Below are 25,885 nucleotides of genomic sequence, written 5' to 3' on the forward strand. Positions count from 1 at the left end.
GACTATAGTGTGAGTTAAGACCACCTGTTAAGTAAAAATCCAAAAATCTTCAAAGATCCTCCGATGCCAAAACCCTGTGAAGAGATTCCCTCTGGATGTAACACACCTTTGAAAGGAGCCCCTTGTTGATGTTGCCCCCTTCACCACTAGAAAGTTGAAACAGCTTCCCACTGTGCCTCTAGCTTGTATATACACACACACAAATATATAAAGATGACCATATTCGTACCTCCATGGAAACCATAGAGGTAATACATCTAATGACTCCATACTCCATATTTCAAAGGCACATTTGTTTCGTATCAAAATGTGCATTAATCTTTGCTGCCAATGAGTTACTTGTGGTTGTAACATTATGTGGCAGTAGAACAACAGAAACAAAACATGGTATCACTGCTGAGACCCCTTACATAACAAGCCATAAAATGCTGACGGTGAGGGATCCTTTGGATTTCATTTCTGACATCTCCTGACAATGAAACTAGATAGTGGTTATATAGCACATTTATGCTAATATGGAAATAAAATGAAGTTTCAAGGGAAAACATAGTTCTATTCTGATGCTTCCAAAAAAGAAAAAGCAAATATTTTCCTGGAAATTTTCAATCTTTTTAATTAGCTAAAGTGCAGTGGGCATTGATGTGCAGCATTACTTACCATCTTGTTTTGAACATACTCACTGAAAAGTTACCTTTCATTGAAAACAAGAATATAAGCATTGTGGAGGAGCAGGTTATCAATTAAGGAGCTAAATCTGCCACCTTTATTTATATTCAGCAAGCCTTTATTAGCAATAGCATGCTACTGAATGTAAGGAATGCATTGAACTGCCCAGAGAGATACTAGTAAAGTTGTGGCTTCCGTCTCTCCCAGGCTTCAGCCCCCACTACTTTTGCTTCATCCTTCTCAGCCTTGGCCCAACTTGGCTAAACCTGCTAAAATAACATGAATAATGAGAGATAGTTTCATAGTTTCATAGTAGCTAGAGTCGGAAGGGACCTAGGTAGATCATCTAGTCCGACCCCCTGCCTTAGCAGGAAAGAGCACCGGGGTCAGATGACCCCGGCAAGGTGCTCATCTAACTTCCTTTTAAAAATCCCCAGGCTAGGAGCCTGCACCACTTCCCCTGGAAGCTGGTTCCAGGCCCTAGCCACCCTGACTGTGAAGTAGCGCCTCCTAATATCTAATCTAAACTTACCCTCCGCCAGTTTGTGACCGTTATTCCTGGTCACTCCTGGCAGCGCACGGGGGAACAGGGACTCCCCCAATACCTGCTGATCCCCCCTGACCAGTTTGTAGCAGGCCACAAGGTCCCCCCTTAGCCTTCTCTTGTGGAGGCTAAACAGGTTCAGGTCCCGTAGCCTATCCTCATAAGGCCTGCCCTGCTGACCCCTGATCATACGAGTGGCCCTCCTCTGAACTCTTTCCATATTGTCCACGTCCCTCTTGAAGTGTGGCGCCCAGAACTGGACGCAGTACTCCAGCTGCGGCCTGACCAGTACCGCATAGAGGGGGAGGATCACCTCCCTGGACCTGCTCGAGATGCATCTGTGGATGCATGATAGGGTACGATTGGCCTTCTTGACTGCCTCCCCACACTGCCGGCCCATGTTCATCGTGGAGTCAATGACGACTCCAAGATCCTTTTCCGTCTCCGTGCTGGCAAGAGGAGAGTTCCCCAACCTGTAAGTGTGGTGCCGGTTCTTCCTCCCCATGTGCAACACCTTGCACTTGTCAGTGTTAAACCCCATCCTATTCTCATCCGCCCACCGTTGCAACCTGTCAAGGTCAGCTTGTAGCCTATTGCACCCTTCTAGTGCACCCACATCCCCCCACATCTTAGTGTCATCAGCAAACTTGAACAGGGTGCTTTCTACCCCCTCATCCAAGTCACTGATGAAGATGTTGAACAGTGCAGGCCCGAGGACCGAGCCCTGCGGAACCCCACTGCCCACATCCTTCCAGGTCGAGAAGAACCCATCCACTACCACCCTCTGGGTGCGGCCCTCCAACCAGCTGGCGACCCATTTGACCGTGTGGGCATCGACACCACAGTCTCTCAGCTTTTTGATGAGGACAAGGTGAGAGACAGTGTCGAAAGCCTTCCGGAAGTCCAAAAAGACTACATCCACAGCAACCCCTGCGTCTAATGATTTGGTGACCTGATCGTAAAAGGCCACCAGGTTGGTCTGACAAGACCTGCCACTGATAAACCCATGTTGGTTGCCCCTGAGCATGCATTCCCCCGCAAGGCCCTCCTGGACGTGTGCCAGGATAATTTTTTCAAAGAGCTTCCCCGGGATTGAGGTCAGACTAACTGGCCTGTAATTTCCCGGGTCCTCTTTTTTTCCCTTTTTGAAGATAGGGACCACATTGGCCCTCTTCCAGTCCTCCGGCACCTCGCCAGAGCACCACGAGTGCTCATAGAGCCGTGCCAGGGGTCCCGCAATGACCTCAGCCAGTTCCTGTAGAACCCTAGGGTGAAGATCGTCCGGACCAGCGGACTTGAACACGTCCAGCTTCTCCAGAAGTACCCTAACTAACTCCTCGCTAACCCTTGGCCCAGGCGTGTCTCTCTCGGGGCCCGAGGGGGGCCCAGCAGGGAGGTGGCTGAACTGGTCCCTACTTAGGAAGACAGAGGCAAAGAAATCGTTAAATATGTTAGCTTTGTCATCTGGCGTGATGACTAAGTTGCCCATCGTGTCCTGCAGGGGCCCCACATTACCCGGGACCCTCTTTTTACCCCCTATGTATTTGAAGAAGGACTTCTTATTGTCCTTAATCCGGGAAGCTAGTCCTATCTCCAACTCTGCCTTGGCCCTCCTAGATACTAGTTAAGTAATGAGATATCTGCTATCACTGGCTATTAAGGGCCCATGGCACCACATGTATGAAAGATTTGCTTTTTCTTCTTTGTTCTGTTCCAAAGAAAGTATGTTAGGCTAAAGAGAAGCCACCTATGGGTTCCCTCTGGTCTCAGTGTTGTTGTCCTTTGTAAGATGCCATCCTCCTTAAGGGTGTGTAAAGAAATTTGGAGAGGTTAGATCCATCTAAGGCCACATGATATAAGGTAAGTCTAGTGGGGGGAGGGGATTGAGGGCATTGAGGGTGCAGGCAGGGTCTGCAGGAGGATTGGTGGCAAGCAGGCTGCAGGGGAGATCAGGGGGTCAGAATGGGATCCACAGGGGGGATTGGTGGGGTCCAGGATTCTCATGGGTTCTGCAGGGGAAGAGGGGGAGAAGAGACTCTTCTCTACCCCCTAGGACCAGGGGCTATTTTTATCCCTCCAACTCCCCCACCCCCAGATGAACAACCCACCCATGAAACATCGCCCCCCACCCCAGCTCACCTGCCCCTTCCTCCATCCTGAATTACTCACTCAGCTCCCAGCACTGGCAAACAGCAGTAAAACTAACACCAACAGCAGCTTGCAGGATGGGGGTTTGGTGGGCACTGGGGCAGAAGGGGGTGCTGGTCCACAGGGAGGGTTGTTTGGGTGTGGGAGAAAAGCGCATCCCTCAGGCTGAGGCCAGTGGCTGGTTTTCCTAACCCTGGGGCTGCACTGGGAACTGTACAAAAGTTTAGGACAGATCAGGCTAAAAATGGCCAACCTGATCTAAGTTAGGTGCACCTTGGAGGAAGAGTTAACTTAGACCACTTTTAGACTGATCTACAGTGTACAGTTTACACTTAGATCAACCTAACTCGTGTAAGATCCATATCTGGGAGAACTAAGTTAAATCGGGTAGAAATTTTTAACATGATGTAACCTCCCCCTGACCTCCTGAATGTCTGTATGCACCCTAAGAGGTCTGCTTTTCAACTCAAGGTAAAGGCACTTAATAATTGGTTCTTAGGTGGCTAAGTCCATTTTTTGCCTGAAATATATGATTATAAACTAGATCAAATGCATGTTATAGATGCAGAGGATTAATACTGATGTCAAGAGTTTCATTGTAAATGCTTGCATTCTGCAAGCAGAAGGTATTATCTCCCATAGTTATACCATAATGAACCAATTTGAATAGTGTGTTGCATCCATGAGGTTTTTCTGTTCCCATCTCTGAAACTTCATATTGTATTGATTCAAAGTTGTCTTTAAATAGAACCACTCGATTGTATGCCAGAGCACAATTCTTCATCAGGGAACCAATTATCAGATATCCCAGCTACATGGCCAGACTGATAATAATTGTGTCTTCATAATAATAGCACCTATACTTAGCATATTTCCTCAGAGAATCTCAGTATTTGGGATTCTATGTTGTCATCTTATGCTTTATCACCAGGGATTCTGGTTTTCTCTGATAAAAAAAATCCCCATTGTTCTGCTTAAAAATAGTAACCCAAAATTCACATTTTCCTATGATTAAAATGAATAATATAATATATATAAATAAATAATAAATATATTATATAAATATATAATTTCATTTGCATCAATCTTTGCTGCCAGTGAGTTAGCTGTGGTCATAACATTATGTGGCAGTAGAACAACAAAAATAATATCTATATCTATAACTATATAACTAATATCTATATATTAGTGGTGTTTCATTTTAATCAGGGAAAAAATGTCATTTGGGGTTACTTTTTAAATCCAAAAATGAGGGACTGTTTTTATCAGAGAAAATCAGGATCCCTGTTTATCATATAACCTTTATGGGATATGGCCCATAATATTGATGTGATGGCTGTAGATTGAGAGAGGTAGTTAGCCACATTAGGCAGAAGTCAGGTAGATATTAGGGCTGTGCGAAATTTTGCCAGCCATTTCATTTCGACTCTGTTTCAACTCATTTTAAGGTCAAAACAGCAAAATCAAAGTGAAACAAAGGGCATTGAAATAGCCTCAAAACAAAAGGAGGCTAGTCAAAATATTTCAAAAGTCAAAATGTTTCAACCATAGCACTGGGCATGGGAAGTCAGTCCAGCTGGGCTGACTTCCCATCCCCCACGCTAGTTCACAATGGACTCCCCGCCCCCAGCGTGATCTAGCACAGGGGATGGGGAGTCAACCCAACTGGGCTGATTCCCCACCCCCAATGCAATCTAGTGGAGGGAATGGGAAGTCAGCCCAGCTGGCTAGATGAGCTTCCTCATCCTGGTCATGGGGTTTGGTTTGGTTTCCACAGCCCAATGGTTGGGTAAAAGGTTAAAGCAGCTTCAGAACAGCCTCACTCTTTTCACAAAGCAAAACAGTGAGGCTGTTTCAAGTTGAAATGAAATTTGGTACAAAACACTGTTCTGTCCAGGCCTCAAAACTGAAGTTAGAATAGAACAGTGCCATTTCGCACAGCCCTAGTAGAAATGCACCTTTGTGGACTGGCTAAATAATGTCTGTAGAGAGAGGTTACAGATTGTGTAGAGTTCACAGGCATTGATTAAGGAGGTCTGGATTAATGCTTTGCAGATTTTCAGCTGTGTCTGCAGTTATTCCTCTTCTATCCCAAATATATTTACTTAAAGTAATATTATTCCTTCCTGGGTTTTTTTTTGGGTTGTGTATATGGCATTGTTGATGTATACATGACCAGATTCCTGGACACACAGATGTATGCATATGGATAGTGGTGTAGCTCTGCCAATGAGCATGCACAATTGAGGCTGTAGCCCATATGTCTACCACTTGGAGATGGATTGCAGACTTAGATGCTTAAAAATGGAATCAGACAAAACCCATGACTACTAGATTAAGCCTCAGGAATTAAAAATCACTGCATATGTGTCTCTTCCCCTTTCACCCATTAACTCATGGGATATACATTTGGTATGCTGGAGATACTGGGAGCAAGAAAGCACTGCAGAAGGAAGCTTCTGTCCCACCAGGGACAAAGGTCCTTGCTAAAACCAAGGATGCTCTCCCTTCCAAGCCAGCAGCAACCTCACTGAGCTACAGACTCTCTATCTTTTGCCCTTCCTCTTGGCCTCCCATAAACTCATGGTTGCCCAGGGGACCAGAATCAAAAGGGGCACTGGAGAAAGACCAGATAATGGCTGACCTGTGGCACAGTCATTGGCATTCTGTGTTGGCCAATTGTTCAAGCTCACTCTGGGCAAGATGGCTTATAATCCAGGACATCCCCCTTCATAGATGTGTATTGTAACCACACTATTTAGAGGAAAAAGATAAAAGTCTTCTTCTCTCCCCGTCTTGTTGCTGCCAGTCTGTGTGCATATGTAGGATTTCATGTTCACTAATAGAATCCCCTTGTATATACAAGTACTAAAAATGTCCTGTAAATGACGGAAAAATGGCCACTTAGATGACTAGGAATACACAGAATGCCACCCTTAATGCTTATAAAAAGTGGTGTTAGCTTTAGCAGTTCTGCTGCAGACCTCAGCATCAATGTGAGCTTAGTATAGTTGAGTGTAGGTACAAGGACACAGCTCTGACGCTTTTTATTACTAGAAATGGAATGGAAATAGTATAGTATCATACTCCATTACTCTTTTCATCCTCCTATCATGGAGATATCTAACTATTATACTGAATTTGTTGGGACAGCCATCTTCATTAGAAGCTCCCATACATTCTATGTTGATGGTGTTATAAAATCAATGAAGACACTGTAAAGGTCAGTGTTCTGCTATTTACATATATCTTGTTTTTACCATGCTACAAAGATCACGCAGCAAGTAAAGTGGTCAAGGATACTTGTGCAAGAATCTTGCCAACAGCTACTGACAGACGGAGATTTTTCTGAGGATCATCACAAGTAAAATGTTTAGTTGCCTTCTTCTCTACCTGGAAAAATAGAAGCATTTGTGTATCCCTGGGTGGTCATTCTTCTAAGCTACATCAACTGAAAGAGCTCTGCAAGCTCTGAAGATCATAACTGGGATAGCATCCAAGCCAGGTGCGTTACTACTTGAAAGTAATACTGTAGTGGAACCGGACTCTGTGGCACCCCTTGGGGGCCATATTAAACCTACCTTACTCCAGCTCCTCAGTGTATCTCCTTGCTGTTTTACCTGCCACATGTTAATGAAACATATGCATTGGGAGACCTGTCTCTGAGTCCTGAAGTAATCCTGGTTGCACCTGACTGACCAAGCCAGACTTACAGTCCTATTAGTTTTTTCTCAAGACCTTTTGTTTCCTACCATAATTCTTATGGGCTCTTCTGGTACCTATCCTGCCCTAGTTATCCCACTTGTGGCCCTACTGGCCCTATCTGAGCCTTAAGGGGCATTAATCATGGCCTCCAGCTGCCCCATAACCATGCCCATGGGTTGCAGGTTTCACTTAGTCATTCTTCACTTGACCCCCACCTGGTCCTGCATTGGTTTCAGCCTCCCTCCAGCCCATCCTTCCAGGCTTTCACCCTCTCAGCCAGATTGCTGTTTCCATCTGAACATAAAACAGGGATGGAAATACTACGTATCAAAGACCTTAATTTAGACTGAAGGAAGCTATGTATGTGGTAAAAAGAGGTTTCCTAGGATGTTGATGTTTTATCAGTCATCCAAGATAAATGTGTGTGATATTTCTCATCAAGGCAGCTCTTCATAGCCTCATCATTCTTTTCAACCTAGTCTTGATATGAAGGCCAGAGCATTCAAAGCAAAGGTTACTGTACCCACAGTAACTTTAAAGCACTTCCAGTAAGCTCCAGTGTCTCCAGAATTTGAACCCCCACCCGTGCACAGACAATTCCCCCAGTGGACCCACCAACCCTACCTACAGGACCACCAGCTCATCACTATGATCCTGCCAGCCCCTTGACCCCTGGTCTTGCCTCCCCCTCCCCAAATCCTGAGTTATTTACACCAGTTTCTCAGAGCAGCTCCTGTCAGTGGTGAATGTGTGCACAAGTCACTCCTGATCTGCAATCACACATTTTAAAGCCACATTATCATAGATCAGGTATAGCAAACGTCTGCATGTATCCAGTGTTATTATTTAAGCTGTAGTCATTTAGGGACAAATCTTTTGTCATCTTTACATAAAGTGGCATTTTTCAGCTCTTAGACAGTTTTTAGATTCTACTTACATTTGTGGAGGCTGGAATGCCAAGATGCTTATGCACCTACCCATGGTGAAGTACTGCAGAAGGATCCTCCCAATATTTATTCCTGAACCCCTGGCTCAGCCTCTCTAGCACCTTCCCACCAGCTGTCCCATAGGTTTTGTCCAGAATGCAAACCCTGTTCTTATACCTCTGGCAGTTGGAAACCTAGGTTTTCCAGGTATTTCTGGAAAATAAAGCTTTTGCTGTCTTCTCTATTTGTATCCCCCCCACTACAAGGAACTCAGACAGTCGACCCATGAAGTAAATACTCCTCATGGGACACATCTACACAAGACACTACGTCGCCGTAGCAACAAGCTATGGCAACGTAGCTCATCGTTATGGCAACGTAACATTGGCAGGCACAGACTGTGATGGTGGGGACAGACTCACTATAGCATGTTGCTACGGTGTTATAGTTGCTAAAAATAACCATGTGCTACCGGGATGGCCCAGTAACGGCTGCTACTGCACCATAATTTAGTACTTCCTAAAGCAAGTACTAAACAATGGCACAGTTACAACTGCACCATGGGGGAACACGTGTAGACATGCCCCATGGGGAAGGAAAAAAGTCATTACCTGAATTTATGAAGTAAGGACTATGGAGCAGCCATACCAATGCAAAAATAAGGCTTCAAGTAAAAAAAAGAAAATGAAATATTCTGATTTCACACCTTAGAACACCATCCAAATGCATTATTTATATGTGCATTGCATTAGGTTTATGTAATTTTCATCAACTCTGTAATGCACACCATTCAACATGTTAAAAGCAGTTGACAAATCTTTATATACTTGCAATACTAGTTCCAGGATGTTATGACCACATATTGAGATATTGACTCTGAAAGAGAGAACTCTCCTAATGTGATATCAGAGTGTTAAAAAAGACAACCCAAAAGGTACACAGGTATAAATTTGGGTTCTAAACTAGTGTAATATGGCACAGTTCCATTGATCAGTTTATACCAATTGACTATTTAGCCAATCATTCTAGAAACAAACCTCCATACTTAAAATCCTAAGTAACTGAAACATCTAGAGTGGTTCTGGAAGAGGAACACCTACCCACCAACCTAGAAGCAGGTCATCAAGCTTCCCTGCAGGTGGATCACCCTCTCACGTTTTGTGCCCAGATGATGATGTGCTCCAGTGCTTGTGGATCCCCAGTTTGCAGATTCATTGGCCAAAAAACCGGCCAGTTGCTTAGCTTGCTTTTGGACCTTGGTCCAAATTGTTCTCATAGCACCTAAACAAGGCTTAGGTGGAGTATATGGTTGTATACAAGCACCCTGATCGATTGGCACTTCAACCTTGTGTGACCCAGTGGAGATTTCCATTGTGTTAACCATTCTTTAAACTGGCTGAAATGCTTTTTCACAGAGCATTTCAACTGATGGAACTCTGATTCTACCTGTTTAAATGTAATATTGTATATACCTTGAGGGCATTTATACACATGCTCCAAGAGTGGGGGAGAGGGCTCTAAGAGCTGGTGTAATTAGAGCACCCAGAGTATCATGTATATCAGCATTCCCATGATGAAAAATGGTAGTGGGGGTGCTTTAACTAAAGCTCATTTGATAAGCTTTAGTTAAAGCGCCTCCACTATCATTTTTTAGCATGGGGATACTGATACAGTGATACTGGAGTCTGCTGAAGCACAGTAATTGCCATGCTCTAACACATTGTAATTACAGCACATCAGAGCAGCCTTGTTGCAAGTGTATAGGCACCCCTAGGTAACTATGTCACAAAGAGCACTCCAGCTCATTTCCACCCTACAAACCCAAAAACTGCTTTAGGCATGTCTACTTTGACAAGAAGAATTTTTCCTGTGCCTTGGCTTAGACTTCTATGTTTACAAACTGTGTTGGCACCTAAATCCTATCTAAACTATGGTGTAATCTTGATCCGTGCTGGGAGGTGCCTAAATTTGCTAAGCCATTCACAGAGCAAGCTTAACACTATAACACAGTAACCTATAGCTTCTCTTGAACATAGCAAGGAATGATGTGCCTACTTTTTATCTAATACCCAAGTGGTTAGAACATTGGCTCAGCATATGGGAGACCTGGATACTAAGCCAAAGAGTGCTCAAACTTTCAGAGGAGTACCTTAAGCACTAAGCTATAGGCTAGGCTGAGTAGGAGTCCCACTTGTTGAAACTGGGCCACTGAGCAGACAAGAAGGCAAGCCATAGGGCTGGACAGAGAAAAACAAATTAAAGAAGAAGCATCACCCCACAGCCAAATATTAAATATAATATTAAAATTGATATTGTAGAAGCCAAAATGCAAACTACAAAATTAAAACACACATTTAACTTATCAACATTAAACATTTAAACATTATTAAAATTAAACATTTCAACTTGATTAAAACAAACCAAGCTGAAGAAATTTCCTGCAGTTTTTTCTGCTTTGTCACAGAGTTCTATATACATGCAGGGATGGATTCAGAATGGATGCAGTGGCACCCCTTTGGTTCCTGCTGCCAGTGGAGGAACAAGAGTCCCAGGTTCTTGTTGGAAAGGCAAATGGGGAGGGCTGTGAGGGAGCCAGCATCACTCTTCCAGGCTCTCTCTGGAGAACTATAATTTTGCTTTCTGGGCAGAAGAGCCTGCATTGAGCTTGGGGTTAGGGAGCAGTAAAGTAAGCTAGATACAGGGAATGCAAACCACTCCACAGCAGCAACTGGAGTGCAAGCAACTAAAGTCAAACCTCTAAGATATTTCTGGAGCCCCTGGGCTGACATGGGACACCCAGGAGGGCCTGGCAGAGAGCAGGTGTAGGAAGGGTGAACCCACCTGTTGCTGCCACTGTCCCAAACTAACCCAGCTGGATAAATCCTGACATACCTACTCCTTGCCCAAACAGTTGTTGTAATTGGTACTTGTTATTTTTCATAGAGAGAGTACATAAAGGACACATATTATGCAGGGATTCCGTAGTGCTACGCCATATACATGATCATAATGAGATCTACATTTCATATTCTAAAACACACAGGCAAGACAGACAAAGGGCAGGAACAGAAACAGAGGCACAGAAAAGTAATTTATTCAAGGTCAAATAAGAGTCAGAAATAGGATTCAAATCTTTATTCTAAGCCTTACTCCAATAAGCCTGTATACAAGCCAAGCTTTTATTTCAGGTATCAGTTGGCTGGGACACAGGCTGAATTCTCAGCCAGGAGTTCTTTCCTATTCTCAGGTGGCCAATTGCTGATCTCTTTCTGTTGCTCCCTGCCAACCACAGCATACACAACACATGCAGCAATTCACACCAGTCCTACTACTTTTTTAAGTCCTCTGTAGAGCTGCTTAAGATACAGGATGAAATTTTTGCTGTTCCCCATTAGATGTCCAGGAATACTGGTAATCATTGCTGCTGCTTACATAGCTAATGTGGGGTGCCTTTGTTGCTCCACTATATTTCTGTTTCTTTTCATGACATTATGATCCTATTTGAGTTCCCTCAGTCTCTTTTTTTGCCTCTAATATCTCCCAGAGGCCTGCTGCTATTCTGTAATTCATATATGAACTTCATCATTACATTTTAATGGACTTTTGACCAGCTTTAATGCTTCCCAATTATTGCCAACTCATGTATATACTCTCTTGGTCTCTTGCCTTCATCTATCACACTCTCTTCTCTGCCTTATCCTTCCAAACAGATTTAAAACTGGATCCCAAAATAGTATGTTTGAAGGCAGTACCATAGCAATGTAGTTTGGCACTCAAGACAAAGCCCGCAGCAGCAGCCCACCCGGGCCCCATGCCCCCACATGCTTGCCTGATGGTGCAAAGAGGAGTAGGAGATGCCCTCCCCCAATGCCCACTCCCTCCCAGAAGAGCTGCCCACATCTCCATCCTGTGCCCCGGCCTGGCTGGGCAGCACTTGTTGGCACCCCTTTGCTTTAGTTTGCTTTAGCGCCTGGAGCAGTTGTCCTACTTGCCCCTCCCCACCCCCAGCTATGGCATAGTTTGAAGAAGATTTCCATGCGTTCACCTACAGCCAGATGGCTGCGTGATAGATTAAGGAACCTGAAATTCCTAGAGGAGTCCTTTGAGTTTACAGAAATACTTAATGAGATATTTTGGGGTGAACATGGAGAGGGGCATGAGCAGAGCTGTCCCTAGGGTTGTGCAGGGTCTGGGGCATATCAGCTTGTGTGGGGCCTGGGGGGGAAGGTGGGGGTGGCAAGTGGCTGGAGTCAGTGCAGCGAGGCAAGGGGGATTGGCAGCAGCTGGAGCCAGCAGCGCTCAGTGCAGCAACACGTGTGGCTGTAGTGGGGCCTATACTGCACTGACCACGGGACCCCCCAAAGTGCGGGGCCCAGGGCAGTCACCCCATTTTTTTCCCTCCCAAGGGACAGCTCTGGACAGAAGATATGTCTATTATGGTGGCTGTAAATGTCTATTATTTTTTAGTTAAATGTTTGTTTAAATCTCTCACAAACCTTTCTTTTTTTTTACTGAAAAACTATAAACCAATAGATAGAAAAAAATCAGTTTCCTAAATATCTTCAGAAAAAAAATCTCGTTTGCAGTAGGAAAAAAAATTCTGGAAGTTTGCAGTTTTCTTTCTTTATTCTTTTTTGTTTGTTTTGTTTTGTTTTGTTTGCAATCTAAGAACTTATACCAACAATATTTTTTTGGCTTTCTGTTCAACTTAAAATATTTTTTTTCCATAAAAGGTTTTGTTTTGGTTGAGAAACCATTTTCCACTGAAAAAATGATTCTGGGGGAAAAAAATCAATTAGTTCTAATACAGAACTAATACTTCCTTAGTTCAAATTGTTCTTACTCAGAAAGACTGATAGTTTGAAGCTAGCTAGTGCCAGCACAGACAATGTGATTAACGTTGACTCCTGTATGGGCGTTCAAAGTGGAGCAGATAAAAATGGCTCCTGCATTTTCTTCTGCCACCATTATGACCACTATCCTGGGACAAGAGCAGTGTGACTCGTATAGGTCTACTTACCAACACAATAATGACTTCCCTCTTTAGCACTTAAGTTTACTTATAAATAGGAACAGCAGTAAAAATGTAATAAATGGAAATTGAGAAACTCATATTTAAATACCTGAATATGAGGTAAAGTAGATGACCTCAACCTTACACCATTAAAGGCACAGGATGAATAGGGATCATGATTGCCTAAAAATGTTGTCACAAAGCAAACATAATTTGTGAAGAAATGTATGATAAGCCCTTTCTTATCAAGCTTATTATTACAGACTTTTATTACTGCAATACAATTGATATGGAAAACTATTGCCAAAATGTTGTTTTGCCTTGGTATATATGGATGTTAGAGGAGTTTTTAGAAGCAAGATTGGAATTTTACCTAATATTGCCATCTAGTGGTAAAGATATCCTCTGACAGTCATTTTCTTTAAAGCAAGGTATGGTGCTATGATTGAAATGCAAATGTTGCAATCTTGGACTCCACTTGGCATTCTGAGTAGAAAGAGGTATGCTTACCTCTGTTAACACCACACTCACTCCAGCACTCAAAAATGGAGCCCATTGGCAGGACAGTATCTCACCAAAATGTTCACATACAGATGGGTATTCAGCCAGTAAAGGGAGAAGGCAAGCAGGCTATCCCAGGTCTACCTAAAGTTATGGATCAAAGATAAGACTATTGTCAAAGTAGCCTCAGAGAAAATGGCTGGTAGAAATAACCGGGCAAAAAAATATAATGAGTAGAGGCAGTCATATGAAACAGATTGCCATAATCAACAAGTATACCACAGACAGAGCAGAACAGAAGCCAGGGAAAGGAGGCCATGACAGAAATTGCCATAGCCCTGTACAGAAACAGGCAAAATGGCTCAAGAAAAACAGGAGACAGAGATCTAGAAAATAAGATTCATCAATCTAAACAAAGAAGCATCTCCTTTCAGTATTAGTTAAAAAAAGTATCAACATTTTTTTAAAAAAATGATAGAATAGATAGAGCATAATATTATTATGACATGACTGGATGAGATATTACATGTCATAAAATGCGCTACTAACAGAAGTGTATTCAGGGAGGTGCAGGGGTACAGTCACACCCTGCCGCCACCACCTTTGATTCTGGGCCCACCCTAAGTTTAAAACCAATTGTCTGGCAGTGGCAGCAGCATTTCTATTTAGGCAGTAGTAAGGGAGTCAGTAGATTATCATGGCTCATTCTCAAGTGGCCAATTGCTGGTTCCTGGTTTCTTCTAAACTCTTCATTCCACATATGATTGACTCTCCTTTTTATTGGTCTTGATAGTCCAATAATCAAGTTTCCCTTTCTTCTGCAATTCTGTTGCCTGATAGCTGCTACTGTAGTTCCTATTTCACAGCCCTGCAGACTGTTTTTAACTATATTATGATATGTGGTGATGTAGCATACTATCAGCCTAGGTAAGCACTAAGCTAAGCATTAAGGGGCCCAATACACATCAGGACAGGACAGGGCACCCATCAGGGAGCTTAAATGTCTCTACACTAATGCTAGGAACATGGGAAACAAGCAGGATGAACTTGCACTCCTGCTTGCAAGCAACAACTTCAACCTGGTTGGGCTAACTGAAACCTGGTGGGATCCTACTCACGATTGGGCAGTAGGCATTGAGGGTTACAGGTTGTACAGATGGGACAGAGTAGGGAAACAGGTGGGGTGGGATGTTGCTCTCTATGTTAAGGAACAATATACACCCTCTATAATCAAGATGGGATCAGAGGAGGGCCAAGCCGAGGTACTTTGGGTCAGGATACAAGGGGTTCAGGGGGAAAGGCACTTGGTAATGGGGGTCTACTATAGACCATCACACCAGGAGGATGAGCTAGACCTGGAATTCTCCAGACAGCTGTCAGAGGCCATATGGTTGAGAGATATGGTTGTCATGGGTGACCTAAACTACCCTGACGTGCTGGGAGGAGCAGTCAGCCAAATCTAACTGCTCACGCAGGGTCTTAACCTGCATACAGGACCTTCACCTAATGCAGGAGGTATATGATCCCACTAGGGGAAATGCCTTGCTGGACTTGGTGTTAGCTACAGTGGATGACCTGGTGGGGAATCTGCAGGTTCAAGGTAACCTAGGGGATAATGACCATCGATTGATTGAATTCACTATCTAGAGATAGGTGGGTAAACTAACCAGCTGGGCTGAAGTGCTAGAAAGGCTTCAGAAAGGCTAACTTCAGTGTGTTCAGGAGATTACTTAGTGAGACATTAAAGCTCAAGAGCACTGGCAACATTGGGGTCCAGGAAGAGTGGCTGTTCCTCAAGGGAGCAATCCTACAGGCACAGAAGGAGACAATCCCATTATGGATAAAAGGGGGCAAAGGGGCCAAGAAGTCCTCTTGGTTGAACAGGGAAATCCAGGAAAGCCTAAGAGCAAAAAAAGAGGTATACAGGCTTTGGAAATGGGATAGCTACCAAGGGGTATAACTCCCTGGCTCGCGCTTGTGGGGAATTAGGAAAGCCAGAGCAGGATTAGAACTTGGGCTGGAGACAGGAATTGGGGACACCAAAAAGTCCTTCTTTGGGTATACAGAAAGCAAAAGGAAGGTGCAGTGTAGAATAGGACCCCTCCATGACAAACTAAGGCAAATGGTGACAGAGAGGGGGAACGAAGCTGAGCTCTTCCATGAGTTCTTTGCATCTGTATTCCTAGACACAGACCATGACAAATCCCCCAACTGGATCACAGATAGACACAGGAGGGACACCAGCTCACCAACTGTTAGCGCAGACTTAGTGAAGGGGCACTTGCAGGGGCTGGATGTGTCCAAATCAACTTCATCCAAGGGTGCTGAAGGAATTGGCCAGTGTCATAGCAAAGCCACTGACACAGCTGTTCAAGCACTCATGGTGCTTCAGTCAGGTCCCGGAAACGGGCCAGTGTGGTCCCCATTTTCAAGAAGGGGAGGAGGGAGGAACTGGGAAACTATAGGCCAGATAGTCTCACCTCTATCCTTGGGAAAACTGGAAAAAATCATTAAGGATCACATTTGTGAGAGCCCAGAAGGGGAAATAATGCTGAAAGGAAAAGCATGGATTCATTTCAGATAGATCCTGCCTGACTAATCTTGTTTCTTTTATGACCAGGTCACAAAATGCTTAGATGCAGGAGTCGAGATAGATGTCATCTACCTGGACTTTAAGAAGGCCTTCGATACAGTATCTCATTCTGTTCTCATAAATAAACTGATAGGCTGTGATGCAGATGATTACATGGTCAGGTGGGTGGCAAATTGGCTTAGGGGTCACACCCACAGAGTGGTGGTGGACAGGTCGATATGGACCTGGAAAGATGTGAGTAGTAGAGTCCTGCAGGGCTTGGTCCTTGGACCAGTGCTATTCAATGTCTTCGTCAGTGACCTGGATGAGGGCATGGAGAGCACCCTGTCCAAGTTTGCAAATGATACCAAATTATGGGGCAAATTTAACACACCAGAGGGTAGGGAACAGATCCAGGCAGACCTGGATAGGTTGGAAAAATGGGCAGAATGAAATAGGATGCAGTTCAACAAAGACAAGTGCAAAGTGCTGCACCTAGGCAAAAAGAACCACCAACACACTTACAGGCTGGGGGATGACCCTCACAGCAGCAGAAACAGATCTTGGAGTCATAGTTGAGTCCAAAATGAACATGAGTCATCAATGTGATGAAGTCATCAACAAGGCTAACCACACATTATCATGCATTAGCAGATACATTGCAGTGATGCTTCCCCTCTATGCGGCACTGGTCAGGCCGCAGTTGGAGTACCGAGAAAATGTCTTGAAATAAAATGTCTTTCATTTCAGGAAAATCAGTTGAATCAAAATTGATATGATTTTACAAAATCATTTTGTTTTTTATTTTCTGGCTTAAAACTTTTGATGCATACATTCTGATTAACACTAGTTTCTATTGTATGCACAGCGTTGTGCTTCACTGGTCTTCAACTTTGAACCACATAAGTTATTTTGCATCTAAGTTGTTTAGTGATAGACACCTTATAGCATTTCTGAGTACAATAGATAACAAACTAACAGAATTACATAAAGCATGTTCTCCTAGGTTTAATGGACCTTCCTGAGCCATGTTTTATGTTGAGAGAATTCAGGTATTGCTCTGCAACTTCAACTGCAATCTGCCTCCAAAGGATCTAAGCTAAAGTAGTGAATCAATTTATCTAACTACAGTTTGGGTATATAAATTAAGGAGCCCTTGTTATTAACTCTGGGTAAAGATCCAAGATCTTATCCTGGAGGACAGTGTGAAAAATATGGCTTTTTTTCATATGCTGCAAGCATAGGGGAGCTTGAACTTGAGGCAGACACACAATAACCAACACAGCAACTTGGGTATAGTCATAAAGTATCTGATATTGAGAGAGGGGTGAGCATGTTAGGTATGCTCCATGAAGAATACTAGTGTTGTATGCCGAGAGGGAGACAGGATGGGTTCTGACTGAGAAGAGGGTTAGATGGTAAGATTTGGAGGTTGCACAGAAATATAAACTAGTATGAATCTAGTTACTGGGAAAACTGCATAAAGGGAGTAGCTCCTGGGGATTTTAACAAAGCAAGAAAAACAGCCTTTGGGTATGGGAGGGGGGAAAAAAGAAATGAAGAAAGCAAGCTTGGAGCCCCAGCTAAAAAGCAGTAAGAAGGGAAAGGAACAATATAACAGTAATTCTATTCAGGGTTAGGATTAAGGAGGTACAGCAACACTGATGAGTTTGGATATTTCTGGATTTTAATATTGCGATACTGGTTGTGTTCCCATCTCAAATAACTAGAAATGATCATTAATAACTATGAATTGTTCATTAATTACAGATACTCACTTGTGTTTCCATAGTCTGGCACTGGAGTTTCTTCAACTGATCCACAAATAGTAGTGCTTTATTGCTTGATCCTAAAAGATTCTGATGCAGAATGGAGTACTACATCTCACTGGAGTTGGCTAGAATTGATCAGATTTTGTTAATGGAAGGGCCTTATGCTGATCAGACAAGTAAACAAGTAAAATGTTAGTGCCATTTTTTGGAAGGTAAAGAGAATCAGAGTTTGGACAGAAAAATAAGATAGGGTTAGGTTACAGTGAGTGCATCTACACATGCATATTAATGCACTTGAGTGAACCCCAGACATATTGCTCCAGAGTTTATTGCTCCCGGATGCGCATTCTCCCATGTGCCCAGGACCACAGCATGTGGAGTCTGGTAAGAGCAGCCCTGGCTAGCAGGGACCCAAGAGTTCAGCCTTCCAGCCTGGGGCTGTTCCCTCGGGTTCATTGTGCTGCAGATAAGCAGGCAAGGGCATAAGAATGCTTCAGCATGGGGTTAGCTGGAAGGCAGCCCCTGAACTGAAAAACCCTCATGCCCCAGCCAGCCCCTCCAGTATCAACACGAGTGATGCTGTGGAGTTTTTTACTTTGCAGTAGGATAGTACTTGTATTTACAAGTACTATCTTGCTGTGGAGTAAATTAGTTTACTCCAGCCTAATAGAGGTGCATGAGTACACATGTGACATTTATTGTGCAGATAATTAGCCTACTGCACAGTAAGTGTCTCGTGTAGATGTGCCCAGTTAGGACCTATACTGATGAATTCTAAATTCAAATCAACCCCAAGTCTTTGGTAAACAACAAAAATTCTTTGAAATCATAGGACTTGGTATAATTAGACAAGTATAACTTGAGTCCTTCTAGTGTTTGCAAGTCCTGTTGTGACTTGCTGGTTTAGATCAATGTGATTTCTCAAAATACAGTAGAAGAAATGGTATATGATAGTTTAATTTTCTCCTTAAAATTTGTGGAGCTCATTTTTCCTGAATACTTTGTTAGTGTTTGGGATAACTGGTGTCTAGCAGTCTACTCACATCTCTGCATCCTAGGGAGCAATTATTTTCCTGTGAAATAATTGTATTTGGCCTAGCACTTTGTGGAAACCAGAATCTGAAGCTGTGTGACGAAGCTGGATAACTTTTATCTCTAATAACAACATGAAACAGTTAAAAAATTGGTTGAGAAAGAGAACTTTGCCTAATAAGCACCAGAGACAAAGGGGGAAGGGGGGGAGTGCTGCATATAATCTTAAGAGGAAAAGTTAAATTCATGATACAATCAGAGAAAGCATTAAAGTATGTTGGGGTAGCATTTTTCTTCACTGATCAAGTATCCCTGGCTACCTTCCCTATAAAGAAAAACTTAAGTTTTGTTTTGCTGCTGGTCATAATATTTACATAGAAATTACTATTACTCCATATATTAGACCAACTTCTGCTCTCATTAACATCTCTAAAATCCATATCTAGCATTTAAGCCTCAGCTATCATACAACACTTGACCATATACCAAGAGCTGGTCTGGTTTGGACCAGAAGTCAATAAAAATTAGCAATGACTGTATGGGATAGAAAAGCAAACAAAATGAACAACTAAACAACCTAAACGTGTAATAAGCAGATATTACACTAAATACAACAGTCAGAATTAAGAGTTATGTCAGCTTTTGGTTTTATCTGTTTATCTGATCCAGCAGGTTAAACTCCAAGTATTTAGTATAAAAGCTGCTTTTCTGACAAAATCAAGAACCACAGGCACAAAACTGCAGTTCATGCTTGCTACCAGCAAAGGGAGCTGTCAACTCTTAAACTGCATCAAACAGATGCACTCCAGTGTCTGAAGAGAAGCACAAATTCCAGCTTGAGTTTTACTGATGTACTGGATGCACCAAACATGACAATTTGTTGCCCTTCCCATGTGCAGCTATTCACCTATATGCAAAGTGCAAAATAGCAATATTCTGTTTTGTTTAGTTTTGTTGTAATACTGGTTTATTCAACTTTTCCTCTGTCATGCTCTTCAGTGTCTGCACTGCAGTGCTGGAAACTACGATAACTACAGAAAATGGAACTGGCTCCAGAGACCACACTGGCTTCTGAAATTTGATTTTTCTCTCCTTGTCTTTCTGTGCTGTTTGAGTCAGTGTTGATCAAAAGAGTTGACCTGTCTCCTAGCAATACTTATTTCTCTCACTCCTGTGTTAGTACTAATTCTTGTATCTCACCAAGTTAAGGTGACCTAACTGATTGCATCATTTCATTTTTCAAAGTCAGCTATAAGACGCACACTATAAGACATTTGTTATGTGCAGATTGAGACAGATAGTCGCTGTGGGTTCTTTTTGTCTTTCAGCAACCTGTTGTACATTTAAACATAGTAAAACACAGACAAGACCCAGCTGAGTTAACAAGGCTGAAAGCCAGGAAAATAAAAGTGGGTGGCTAGAATACAGAGGTGTTGCTTTCCTCTATCCACCCATCATTTTTCCAATGTGATAAAATACTTCAAACTTGAACTGCATATTTTATCATTGCCAGATCAAGGAAAATCAAACTTTGCTGGGCAGACTCAGTTGCTGGATGATATTAATAACATATGGGATGGGATGGTGTTCATCCTGTGAGGATTTAGATAGAGTGCAATTGTGAGTTTTTTTTCATTACATGAAAAATCTGTTACAAGTTCAGTTTGGCATGAAAGGAATTTATCATAGTTCCATATTCAGGTTAGAACTGGTAGGCAATACTGGTAGTGGTAACAAACCAGCATGGTCTAAAATACATTTCAGTAGATAAAAGTATTTTGTAATAAAGTAGTTAACCATGGAAGGTAGATGTCCAGTTGGTAAAAACTAATAGAGTTCCAGTGATAAACAGAAGCATTTCATTTCATCACTGGGGATCAGGGATCTGGTTTTCTCGAATAAAAAAAAATCCCCAATTTTCAGATTAAAAAAAGTAACCTCAAAACTATATTTTTCCATGATTAAAATAAAACATCACTAATATATATATGGGGGTGGGGTGGAGAAGGGTTATATGTGAAAACTGGGTATTTTTTTAGCAGAAAAAATGAGGATCCCTGCTGACAATGTACCCCCTCATTTCTACATAACCTGTTATTTTTAATAACTCTCTTAAACTTCAGTTCTAATAAAAATTATGTTTCTATATCACATGGATATGTAGGTACCTATAACACTGAAGCTCAATTTTAGGAATACCACAGAGCCCTCAAAATTCACCAGCAGGTTCTGTTCTGTATTCCAGGTAATGATGAGGATAATGACTTTTAGGGGACTAATACAAACATCCATGTTCTTCTGTGCCCACCATCTTAAATATCTGAGTGTGCATCTTGACATGTGGTCTGGCATATGTATGTGTGGGTGGGGGGTAGAAGGGGAGCTTTAATTAAAGCAGCTCTTGGAAGCTAATTAAAGCACCTACAATGTCACGTATATTCAGCGTCCCACCCTTCAAAATGGTGGTGGAGGTACTAAGCGCCCCCACCACCATTTTGAAGTGTGGTGACACTGAATACATGTAATGCAAAGCTACTGGAGCATGCTAATTACTATGTGTCAGAGCAGGATCCAGCACATGTATAAGTGCCCAGTGAATGTACCTTAATATATAAAGTTAATATCCCACAGATAGTTGAGTTCAGCTATTATTTGGTCACCGGGGCTAGGGAGAGAAATTGCACATAAACCGGTATAAGTGATTGGAAACTGGTTCAAATCTGTAACACAACAGAAGTTCAGTGCACATAAAAGCTTTCAAACCAGCTGAAATGAGTTTAAGATAAACCTGGATAGATGTAATTATGAGACTTAACTGATTTAGGTTAAATCAGTTTATGGAACTTCTAACCCAGATCCCCTCCAGATTCAAGTTAACTCGCAATTCCCCAGCATCCCAGGATACTTTGCACCTCCCTAACAAATACCGCCCCCCAGTGTGGTTGGACTAGACTTGGCCCAAACTGTCTGCCCCAGCCGAGCAGGAAGGCATGCCCTACCACCCCCCAGATTCTGGCTTGGGCCACTGTAGGCATGTGGCTGCATTTCTGGAATCAAAAGTGAATTTTTGTTCATTTGCTTGTCAGTTCAATCTATACAGCTTAGATGAACTTGCAAAGATTGAATCAATTCAGCCCCAGGCTTTCTGATTGTCTGTATTTAGCCAAAGAGCGTCTGTAGTAATCACAACAACTGGCTGGCAAGTCAGCATTCAGGGAGACACAGGCACTGCTGGTTCCCAAAAACATTGTATAAAACCAAGGCCCTGACAGAGACTTAGGGAAGTAGAATGGGTTGAGTATTTCAACTGTTAGAATGCCTTGTTACTTGCATTATTAAATGTCATCAAAGATGCTTCTGTTATGAGCATGCAATGCTCCTTCCTGGTAGTATTCCTCCCATAAGTAGAGCATACAAATACCATAGCTAGATATCCTTGGAATCATAGCAAGTCATAGACTGAATCAGGTTCGTCTAGCAGGGAATCTAATGCTTCTACTTCCTTCAGTTTATTAGCAAGCTCTCCTCCTGCTGTGGCAGCATTAAGTTCAGTACCTGAAACATATACAATAAGGTACATTTCTCCTCTTTTACCACGTCTCTTCTTTTTGTCTGTGTTTATACATGCAGAAGCATGTCCACCCATGTATATGTGTGCACACATAATGCTATATTCTTATGTCTTTTAAAAGCATGCCTGACAAATACATTGCATGTATGCAATTCTCCCTTAAACAATTCCTTTCTCACCAGTCAACAACGTTAAGACACATGTTAAAATCCATTCTCTGTACAATTATACCAGAGCTGACCTGTGAACATTTACTATTTGGAATTCCAAGAAAAGTAACATTTTTTTCACTAAACATACTGGAAATGTCTCAAGAAGCCTGTTTCTCACGCTATCCCTATTAGAAATGCTATACAACTTCTACTTCTCACAATATTTCATCAGAAAACAAAGACACAGTGTGACTTTGGGGCACCACATTCTAAAAAAACAGGAACCTGAATTACATAAAACCAGAACAGCAGAGGCTGGCAGCACAATTTTCCAAAAACAAACAGCCCTTCAATCATAAAGAGCTCTAGGGGCCAACGGCCCCTGGTGATATGAATTTTTTTCAAAGGAAGAAACAGTTCTTTTGTAGGGATAGAAGCCCTTGAGGAAGGTCCTCCACCCTAAGCAAGCAGATATGTGTTGGAACCGTGTCTTATCAGCCTCTCAGAAAAGCTGTATATTTACGAAAGAGGAAAATACAAGAAGTATTTTTGCAAATTAGTTTGTGAGTTCCAGTATAACAGCAACAAAGCGTAAATCAAAAGGGAACAACTTTGAAATCAATTATGGGTTCTAGTTTTAAAAAATGATTTTTCATCTCTCTCTCCAATGCAAGTTTAAGGAGGTTGGATAAAATATTGGCCCCACTGGAGCCAGCTGAGAATTTTGACATTGATTTCTTTGGAGCCAAGAGTGTGTCCTTAAAATCAATAGAAACTTTTCTTATGCTTCCTTTCTTTCCAGTGCATGTAAAAACTGGAAGCCACAATGGAGAGTCACCAAACGTGACAGAATTTACCAAGAGGACCCTGGTCCAGCGCCATCCATCACTCCTATTCAGAAGCTTTGTCTTCAGCTGAATAAAAACATTCTTCTGCTTTCTAATTTATTCATACACAATTAATATCATTGTGCTGTTTTGTCCCTTAGCTCAAATAGTCCATTTCTCTCACTGGTGTTTACTTCCCTGGTACATTTATAGAAACCATCTATCCTCTCCGTTTCATTTTGCTCTCCAAAAACAAACCAAACTTTTATTTAGTCTGTTTTTATGATAGCTTCCTCATGCACCTGACTATCTTACCAGTCCTTCTGTGCACCCTACAAAATTGAATTAATCTGTCTGAACATCTTTCGACTTAACCTGTTTAATAATCTTTCTTGAACATAGATGACCAGAATGATAATGATATACACTAGGGCTAGGTGCAGACATTCAAAAGGCCAGAGGCAAAATTGTAGATCTAAGTTATGCAGAGTTCTATAAGCAGCGTAGTTTAGATCTTTAACAAACAGAGTGTACATTCTTCTTTTGGTGAGGGCCTTGTGGGAGCAAATCTTAGACCAGGTTCTGCCATTTTTTAAACCAATCTATTTGTGCCAGACTTCTTTTCTGTTACATGTATAGACCAGTTTCTGATCACTTTTACTGGTAAAAATATAATGTCTGTACCTGGCCCAAGGGTGTCAACATAATCATCCCCACAGGCCAGTCTGGGACACGTGCTTTATGTGACAACCACACCGGACCAGCCCTGCACACCAGATCCAGCATGCAGGACTAGTCTATGGGCCCAATCTGGACCAGCCTCAGATCCAATGCATATGGCCAGTCTGGCATAGGCACCGCATGCATTGCCCATACCAGACTGGCCAGTGTGTGCTGCATGTGGCAGGCAGCACTGTGGGTTAAATGATACAACAATGTGAGCCAGATCTTTCACCCCTCTGTGATACAGAATATACACCTCTGCCTTAATAGCATATAGAGCTATTATAAACTGTAGGTTTACCATATTTCCAGTGTCAAAAAAGAGGAAACCTATGGGGGGAGGTGGGAAAGGGAAGGAGGCAAGGAGGAGGAAGGGGTATATGATTGTGCGGGGAGGGCAGTGCTATGCCCATGCCCTACCCCGGCCTCTCACTCCCAGGCCACAGCTGCCCCAGCTCTACTGCTGCCTCTCACTCCTAACCCACTGTACCCCACCCCCCAGATCATGCTGGTGCCCCTAATTCCTGACCTGTAGGCCCCTGCCCCCACCCCCAGCTCTGCTGCGCCTGCAGCTCTCTCTCTCTCATACACACACACACACACACACTCATGCAGGCATGCACACACGCACATTCACATACTCTCTCTTTCTTTCTTTCTCTCTCTCTCTCTCTCTCTCTCTCACCTGCCAGCAATTGCCAGGGTCCCACGCAGAGCACATGATCCCCCAGCCTCCAATCACCTCCCCTCACCCCTAGCCCCAAGCAGCCAAGCTGGAAGTGCCAGGGGAAAAGCAGAGGCAGAGCAAAACCCCAGACATTTGCATACATTTTACAAACCCACCCGGATGGAGGACAGGGGACCAAAAAAGAGGACACATCTGGGAAAACCTAGACATATGGTAGCACTATAAACTGACCTACTACCAGTTGCTTCAGCAAAGATGCACTTATTTTATTCAAATAGAAATGATGGCTTACTAAAACTGTACAAGAGCTTTCATTTCTGATGTTCCAGTCCAGACTTGTGCATCACTATTCTTTTAAGGAAACGCAAAAAGGAAACTTTAAAGCATTACCTATTCACAGATCACAACTGTCAACATTTACCGTACCACAAGCCATCTAATAAAAATCCATAATTATAATTTAAGCTCTGACAGATCAGTCTGGTGTTTTTAACCTTTTCTCTATCAAATATCCTTTTTTTTTCTTAATTTGGTTAGTTATCCTGTTTTGTTTTATGGCTAGTAGAGTGATATTTATTGTACTTCTACTGAGTACCATCCATGCCAGCCAACCATCCTTATTTTTATTTAGTACAGGAACTCCTTTTATTTTCTGATCTAAATTCTTATGAAAAATGCTAAACAATATATTAGAGGAAATAATTATTTCTAAGAAACAACAACTCCAAGTGCGATAGTCTGGTTGTACTGGAACGCTTCCAACCTTACTTTACTTTATGTATTTACAGAAACGGCATAGTCTAAACTGGAATGCCTATCCCCATAGTTTCATGCTGGCATAAATATCACCATTGCTAAGCACTGCATATTTGCAATGTGTTTATAAGAGATTTTGCCAAAGAACAGTTTATTGAATTTCACAGGACTGTCCGCAGAATCTGCTTATGTGTAAGAAATGCCTTTTTACCTCAGATTTCCAGTTTCTCATCCGTTGGATTAAAAGTAGCTTTTGACATATTCAAAAGGTAGTTTCCTATGAAAGTA

Source organism: Crocodylus siamensis, chromosome 1 (assembly GCF_052110815.1).
Source record: "Crocodylus siamensis isolate JL-2025a chromosome 1, ASM5211081v1, whole genome shotgun sequence".
Classification (NCBI taxonomy): domain Eukaryota; kingdom Metazoa; phylum Chordata; order Crocodylia; family Crocodylidae; genus Crocodylus; species Crocodylus siamensis.